This window comes from Micrasema longulum, unplaced genomic scaffold (genome assembly GCF_059751315.1).
Source record: "Micrasema longulum isolate JH-2025_06_02 unplaced genomic scaffold, ASM5975131v1 h1tg003236l, whole genome shotgun sequence".
NCBI classification, from domain to species: Eukaryota; Metazoa; Arthropoda; class Insecta; order Trichoptera; family Brachycentridae; genus Micrasema; species Micrasema longulum.
Genome location: NW_028280321.1, coordinates 2,939 through 11,836, shown reverse-complemented (window position 1 = coordinate 11,836; position 8,898 = coordinate 2,939). Strand labels below are relative to the sequence as shown.

Genomic DNA, 8,898 nt, shown 5'->3' with positions numbered 1-8,898 from the left:
TGCTAACCTCCTACAGTGATAACTCTAAAACAATTTTTTGTTGTTTGTGTGACTTTAGAAATACATGTGCGATACAATGATATATCTTCGATGGGCGGACATAAGAGTATAGCTGAAAAATGTAACTTTTGGGGAGAGCAAAAAACGTTATTATGAACCCAATTATTTAGCTACAGAACTCATATTTTGCAAAATGGGTTATTATTTAGAGATAATTTGATTTGTTGAACAACATTCAAGTACTTTGTACAAATAACAGAAATATTCCAGATATACTACTTGAACCATTAAAGATGGGACGGAAATGAGTCTACTTATACTTCCAGAACTAACTAATACTATTTGAACTACTCAATGAATGATAAAAATGAGTCTACTTATATTACTGAGACCTTGCAGTGGCAAATGGTGATTTTATTTACAGGTAAGCCATAAAAAAAATCATATATTTGTACCTACATAGAAGGTACATAATATAATGTGAGTAACTCTCATCCATGAAATTAACTCAAACGACGTAACTTCATTATATATTATATAATATAAATATATTAGCAATACATAACTCATTAAAAAGTTCATAAAAAATAGCACTATGAATTCAGTCGATATTAGGTATTCAATTGAAATGTCAACTGGCCGAATTGTTCTAGAAATTAATAGTGCTAAAAACGGCCGCGTCAAGCGCCATATGTCCTGCAATATGATGCCTGAAAGTAATTATGGTCTTATGTCAAAAGTACCACCCCAAAGAAAAATACCCCTTAAGAAATAATGTTTGAAATACTGTTTTCCAAATCAAGAATCTTTAAATAATTTGTGTAATCAGCAAGTTTAATCTAGGAGAAAAAACCCGCACTGGGGTTAAGGCATTCAAATTATAGTATAGTTATTTGTATGAAAAAATAAGCTGGAATAATTGGCTAGTTTCTTGGCTCATCGCACCACTTTATTAATAATAATATTTATATTAAGATAAAAATACAAACCGTGGAAATAATTTAAAATAAATAGTAATTATGTATTTGTTTTTCTTTAAATAAAGTGACAGTAAAACATTACTATGGTTAGTCAAATATAATGGTAAGCTGCGCATAATCGCTTCTATACACGGTTCACCCCTGCCATCTTGTTCTATTTGTGCCACTAAAATATGACAAAAATGTGTTCTGTTACTTTATTTAAACCAAAGTTTAATAAGCACAAAGTTGTTTATTTATGTTTTGAGTAGTCATAGAAAAATACTGCTAATACCATTGATGCAGGCATGTACAAGGAACATTTCGCAAATTTATCACAAAATGAACAAATATGCAGTTATACTCTTATGTCTGCCCATCAAAAATACATCGTGATATATATCAATGATCAGCATCCTTCGATCCCGCCCGTAATAATAAATTTAATTTTCAGTGACAACCAATACTCGTATGTTTCCGCGTGTAAGGTGTATTAAACATTACATCAGTCATAAGTAACCATTACTTTTTCCATAAGATGCCATAAGTATTATGTTATTATCTCCCAAGTTATAATGGCGTGGATGAGATTATTTTTAATACCAATGCGGTTCGTTACAATCCCCATTGATCTTACCTTCCTTGTACCAACTATTAACTTTTATGTTCTGAAATTATAGAGATTAGCCAGACATTAAAATAAAGAATTTGGTGCAATATGCTTGATGAAGTTAGAAGTTCGTACCTATGCTTATCTGCATACATTTATGATTTAATTTGAACTACTCCTGGCGGATGAAGAAAAACATTTGTTGCAACAGGAAGGGACAACATTTTTTGAGAAGGGAATATGGAAGTCCGTTTCGTCTGTTGATCTTTGAGAAGTTTAAGAGCTGAAATCTTTTTTTTTTGCTTTCCTCCGCAAAACACCCAAATTTGAGTGAAACATGCCTTAATTTACCAATGTTTTTATTGCAAGGTTGCAAAATTGTTGCAAATTAACGAAAGATTTGACAACATTTAACGAGCGGATCACACGTTAACAACTTGTAAAACAGGGCTGAACAATAAAATAATAATAAGTAATTTTTAAAATTTTAATTCACATAATTTTAATTGCGTAAATTATTAAGTTTGTAAGAATATAATTAATACTTCGTGTCTTAGATATTTTTTTTGTATTTCGTTAAATGTTTGACTATCACACTATTGACCATAGGACAGTTCAAGGAAAGAAGATGTTGAATATTAAGTGGAAAAGATAGACCTAGTAAGAAAATGTCTATCAAAAATTCGTCATTAGGTAACAATCTGCAGTTAAATAGAACGTGATCTGCGGTCTCCTCTTCCTCTTTAAATTCACATAAAGCAGAGGTCACAACTTGAATTCTTGTGAGGTGTGATGCCAACACCGTATGGCCAATTCTCAATCTACATATAAGGGACACCCTTAATTTAGATACTTTGAGGTTACGGAACCAGGATATTTTTGGGACTACTAGCTGGATGGATTTGTAGTATAAGCCGGTTAGTGACTCAGAGAAAATTTCATCCCATTTTACAACCACACTAACCTTAAAAGAACATTAACGAAATCGGATATGGGCAGAGATAATAAACAAGGGATAACACCACAGTAACGAGCCTCATTGGCCATTGTGTCCACCAACTCATTTCCATTGATTCCAATATGGGATGGGATCCAAGCAATTGAAACTATATTTTTTTAAATGAAAGCCATGTATAACATCTTTTTGATATCACAAAGAATCTGGTTTTTTATAACGGCAGAGTGGTTATGATTTGATGTTAAGCTATTTGCAACACTGAGAATCAGTAAAAAATATCGTTGGTGATAAATGCTGTTGGAAAATCACTCTCAGGGCCTCTTTTAGTGCCACACATTCTGCTGTGAATATCGATGCCTCCGGTGGTAGTTAAAACTGTCCATCTATCTTAAGAAGGGATGCAAAAAGCCGCAACACATGTTTCAGCACTTTTAGAGCCATCAGTAAATAATGCAATGTTATTGGGCCAACGTTCTTCAAATATTTGGGAAAACAAACGGTTAATATTAGAGGTATTTAGAGAAGAAAGAGACTTATCTTTTCCAATAGATAACAATACATCGGATTTGTGAATAACCGCTTCGAATGGAATATTGAATATGGGTAAAGTTGAAATCTTTATTTATGCGAGAGAAATTCATCTGATTGAATTATATCACCTACATACTAGGCTATGCCTGAAATGTTTACGTTACTAATTAAACTAATTTTTATATCTCTTTATGAACCAGGTGGAAGTATCAACAATATTTTAAGTTTGTCCAAATTTTTGTAGACAAGGACTGGATTCAACTCCTTAGGAAGCTGTTAATATTAACGTATTACAACAGAGATGAAAAACATTTTAGAGAAGGTACTACATTTTAGAGAGGTATTTAGAGTAGATAGGTAAACTTCTATATTACCTTCTCTAAAATTAACAAATTAAAACAGTGATGGATAATACCTTGATGACTCCCGAGGAGGTGAAATCCAGTCTTTTGTCTACAAACATTTTGAAAAACTTAAATATTATAATAAAAACAACTGCTCCGAAAAAAGTTTAAAAATTGGAAAATTGTTTTCAGACGTTGCCTAGTATGTGAAATGATTCAGTCAGATGAATCTCTTTACAACAAAAAAGGTTTTTTTATTTTAAAATTCTTCTTGGAGCAGTTGGTTTAATTACAATATTTGAGTTTGTCCAAATGTTTGTAGACAAAAGGCTGGATTTCACCCCCATTGGGAGTCATTAAGGTATTCTCCATCCCTGTTGTAATTTGTTAATCTTAATGACTACAGAGGGTACGAAATCGAGTCTTTTGTTTACAAACATTTAGAAAAACTCAAATATTGTAATAAAATTATTTTTTTCAATTGAGTGATGTGGACATACGATCTCTCGGGAAAATGTGTGGGAAAACTATCTGCCATAGCATGAGAAACGCACAAATGTCGAGATCCGTGTAGAATGCAAGATTGAGTCTATCATTATCGGCAGAATTAAGAAAAGGGTGCAGCGATGGTTTTGAGGTGCAGAGAATGGACAACAAAAGCACGGATAAAAATAATTCTTCATCATCATCATCAAACCCTTATCCGCACTCAGAGTGCATAGGGCACTGCATTGTAAAATAAAATGCACCGCATCTCGATCATCTGTTACAGGAATGCGAAGTGATCAGTCGTACGCTTTAGGCGCTTTAGACTCTCCCAGGAATCGAATCCAGGGCCGCATTCTAGTGGAAGTTAAAATTTATCTTAAATTTTTTTTACACACTAAAATTATGTTTCCTGTATGAAAAATACAATATGCGTACGTTTTTTTAAAACATTTTAAATTACAAGTTACCGACGAAGATACGTTGAATGATCATGCAAAATTTCGTACATAAATATCGATGTTAGTCTATACCGTGTCGATATGTACCGATGAAGATAGCGTTTGTAATCGCGGCCCAGGTCCTCAAGCATGGTAGCAAGCTGCTAAACACTACTGTACGAGGTGGACAATTCACTCTATTTTTTTTAGAATTTTTAGGTAAAAGTAGTCATCGAGTCGAAAGCACTCGTAGAGGATTTTAGTTCTATTTCACACACAGAAATGTATTCTTCATCCGCGTGGGCACAGGCTAAATAATAAAAATAATTACGATGAGATTAAGTTTAGTGAATTTAGAAAATACTTTACTAATATACATAGTTAATTTGTACTAATACTCGTACAATTCATAATGCGTAGTAATACATTTTTTAGTTTACCAAGTGTTGATAAATTTGCAATGTTGTTTAACATTCTGAATATTGTTTAAGTACTTATAACAAACACTATTTTATAGGTAAGTTAACAATGTGACTTTGTACACAGTAGTACGTTCTTTAGTCTTTAATATAGTCTAAATAACTTTATTAAAAACGTAGGTAAGCATAAGTTTTTTAGATAAAAATATTAAAGTTACAAGGACGAGTGCAGTCATTATGAAAGGTAGGTTATAAAGAGGATTGTTACGAAAATCGCCCTGTACTGAATATGCCGATCTAAGACAACCGAGTCGTTCCGAACTTTCCCGAGCGCTGCCGAGCCGGTCCACGTAGCTACAGAGATGCCTCGCCGGGGATGTGGAAGGATTTGTCCGTAGTGGTTTGATAGCAGAGTCTCTGTCAATGGCCGGTCGACTGGCTCGCTCCACACACGTGTTGCCAACGGACTCGACGGCCAATTACTAAACAAGTTAGGTTAGAAAAAACAAAAACAAGCGAGAAAAAATCGCGGGAATCAAAACCCCGCGCGCGGCGCGTTCCATTTTCCGTGTTCGACAAGTGCGCGTTTTCGACGTTAGCTTCGTTTACGCGGGAAATTTTTAAAACCAACGATAAACTCAAACGATACAAGGTATCTACGCGTTACAAATTATTGTGCAATCTTCGCATTAGTGCAAAAAACATTAACATTTATTAGCAATTTTGCCATAGTGAATGCCGCGGCGAGCAAATGTTTTAATGTTTTGAAATCTGAACCTGTCAATTGGAATGTTCTTGCTAGATTCTGATTGGCCAAGTTGTGTGCGCGTGCAACTGTCATTTGGCACTTTGTGTCGTTTGTGATATTGAGTTAAATTGTGATTATTTGTGATGTGAACTTTGTGAAAATTAAGGAAAATCAAATCATTCTCGCCAGAGTTATTAACCAAATAAATATCTTTAATCTGCGTTACAATAAAACATAACGGCAGGTAATTATCGAATGTTGTTCGAATAAAGTTGTAATAATGTACAATCCTTGTACCTTCATAATTATGACTGACCGATGCGATGGTCAGGATATATATATGCATTATCCTACGTTATGTAACTGGGGTATATTAATTTAAAGATCCTTAGATTAATTAATTAACTTTAGTCTTTTCATCGAAAGTTTTTTAATACATTCGGGGTATTTACTCACATTTTATGGTTAAATTAACTTCAATGAAACTAAATTTAAAGAGATTATTTTTTTGTTTGTTTTAATCATTGAAAAACAATAATTAGAGTAATTTTTTTTTTTGAATTTTGTATATTTAGGCAAATTGCTTATTTAGAAAATTACTTTAGGTACAGCCGAAGATGTAAAAGTTTGCCTAAATCACTGAATATCGGACAATTTAAGATCATTATGAAATGTTTGGATCTATTGACAAAAAATATTATTGTTACATTGGTATCTGACATTTTAGCCAAAAACGGTTGTTTTTAGTTTCAATATTGACATATTTGTCACAATAATTAAGAATCCATTTTAACAACCATTTGAAAAAAAACAGTTTCTGATCATTTTTGGTACTTAATGGCGAATAATCGGCGGCTTCAGTGGTGTAATGGCTAAGATGCTCGACGCACTTTTTGATTCCCGGTGAGAACACAAAAATTAAATGTGATTATCCTCGACCCGGGGTGTTCTGTACTGTGATTGGGCCTCTTGGCCTGTTGTGGTGGAAACAAATAATTCCTTTTCCGCACCTAATGGTGCAAAGGGTACACCAATCGCAGCGTATCTTGGTTGTTTTCGTTTTACATAAAGGTGAGATGATCAGTCTTACGCTTTAGGGACCAGTCTAGGGACTATGAAATATTTATTTAAAATAGTGTTTTAACACTAGAACCATGTCAGAAATCAAAACCGAGATCTCTTGAATGGTGGGTAAACGAGCTGACCATTACACCACGAGGCCGACTTTCGGAAATAAATAATAATAATATTTTAAAAAATAAAAATATGTTTAGATAAATGAATATTGAATGTTTTTAGTTATAAATTAATTAAAAATTAACCCTTTAATGCACAAATGGTAATAGCAGTAAAAGCACCTTTTTCCAAGACCAAAGATCTTTCAATCGGTTTTACTCGTACTAAAAAATATTTCTTTTGTCAAAAAATGGAGTAACTTTATTTTTTTTATTCAATTATGAAATCAACTCTACAGCTTTCATTTCCCCTTTCGCTGTGAGTCTGGAAAATTATATAGGTATATTTTACAATATTGTACTGAACTTGTTTTTTGATACGGCTTATTTGTTATGAATTTACCGTGGTTTAATTTTAACTTTAAATAACTTTTAAAAACATACGACAGAGCTTGTGAATGTATCGCCTGTGATTCTCGAATATATTATTGTTGATCGCAGTTGTTTTATCTTTGTCATTTGTTTTTTATTAATTTAATATTTTTATCGTTTTACATTTGTTATAATTATTTATGAAAATAATATATCACATTAACAAATGCGCGGTGCGGTGGTTAGTTATAAGAACATTGAAAAATTCCGATTTTTTTGAAAACAAAATTGTTTTCAAAGTTTTGTCTTAATTAAAACTTAATTCTTTGAAAAGACAAACGTTTTTAATGGGCTGTGAAAATATTATTGCAGTGAATATCTTCAATAGTATGTTATTTTAATATAATAAACGTGTAAATCTAATAACAAAGTTTTATTTTCATAATAATTTATAAAAAAAAACTTTAGCATTTAAGGCATTGTTTCGTAAAGATGATTGAAGAGGTTTGAAATCAGCATCAAATATAATTTTAATTTTTTGTGATGATAACCATATTTTTAATTAAATATCATGGGTAGTAATTCAATTATAAACATTTGGAATGCATTATTTTAGGTACTATAAAGAGCTTGTGTAGATGCATTTAACAGTAAAAAATTTACAGTAGTTTGTTTTCATTACACTTCTATTTTGTAATACTTTTATGTATAATTATGGACTTTTATTTCAATTAAAATGAAATTGAGGCATGTTTTTTATGGCTTTATTCATTTTGATAGATATTTTCTTAAAATCACACAGTAAATTGACGATAATTATAATTGCCTAGCGGCTAGTTTCACTAGGATAACTAACTCTGATTAATTTTAGTTATTGGGTAATCATTTCAACTTTCGAATTTTCAAATTATCCCGTAATAAAATAACTACGCCAAGCACTTTTTTAACAAAATTCTTAAATAATGCTATTTAAATAATCTAACAGGTCTATATTTTATTTTATAAGGGAAACCAGCAGTTCTACATACAAAATTATAGTAAACAACATCCATATTGAATAAACTCATAGCCAATAATTGATTTTCACAAATGAAATAAACACATAGGTGGTAGATATTTGATAGTATTTATTACAATTTTCTCTAGTGACTAAATAACCTGATCCAAAAAAAATACCTATAGAATTTTTATTTTAGACACAATTTCGGATATTTTAAAGTTGATTATTGCAAAATAAACCATTTTCGGATGCAATATTAGTGTTGACTTGTGGATTGGCGATTGGCCGGTGCAATATGAAAGATTGACTGGTGTAACATTACTCAAACGGTGCATTTTATTAAAATTTGACTGGTGCAATATTGATTGCCCAGAGGAATTTTAGCGATTGACCGGTGTGATTTGAAATATTGACTAGAGTATCATTAATGACCGGCGGTGGAATATTGCAGACTGGTCTTATACTAATTGACTAGCGGAATAAAATAATTATTGCCCGGTGCAGATGGAGAGATGACTTGCGCGATATTCTTTGACCAGTTTAATATTTGCGAACGAACTGGTGTAACATTAATAAGAATTGATAAAAATATATTGAAAAGTATTTACCTAAATGACAGGTGTAATATTGAGAATTAACTGGAACGTTATTGACTGGTGCGTTTTTGACTGACCAGTATATAACATAGATTGATAGATTGGAATATTGTGATTGCCTGGTGCACTATAGAAGATTCACTGGTGCAACATTAACTGATCGGTAAAATATTGTCTAAGGAACTGATTCAATAGCAAATTAACAGGGAAATGAGGTAATTATCCCGTGCAAAATTGAAGATTAACTGGAGTGATATCAA

The 8,898-nt window shown here is 32.1% G+C and overlaps 1 long non-coding RNA gene across 1 annotated transcript; it reads left to right on the top strand.

The window, feature by feature from the left end:
• Positions 1 to 5,169: 5,169 nt before the first annotated feature.
• On the top strand, positions 5,170 to 8,611 carry LOC148270945 (uncharacterized). Its single transcript, XR_015825242.1, has 2 exons — positions 5,170 to 5,739; positions 8,239 to 8,611. It is a non-coding gene; the product is annotated as an uncharacterized LOC148270945 (long non-coding RNA).
• Positions 8,612 to 8,898: the final 287 nt, after the last annotated feature.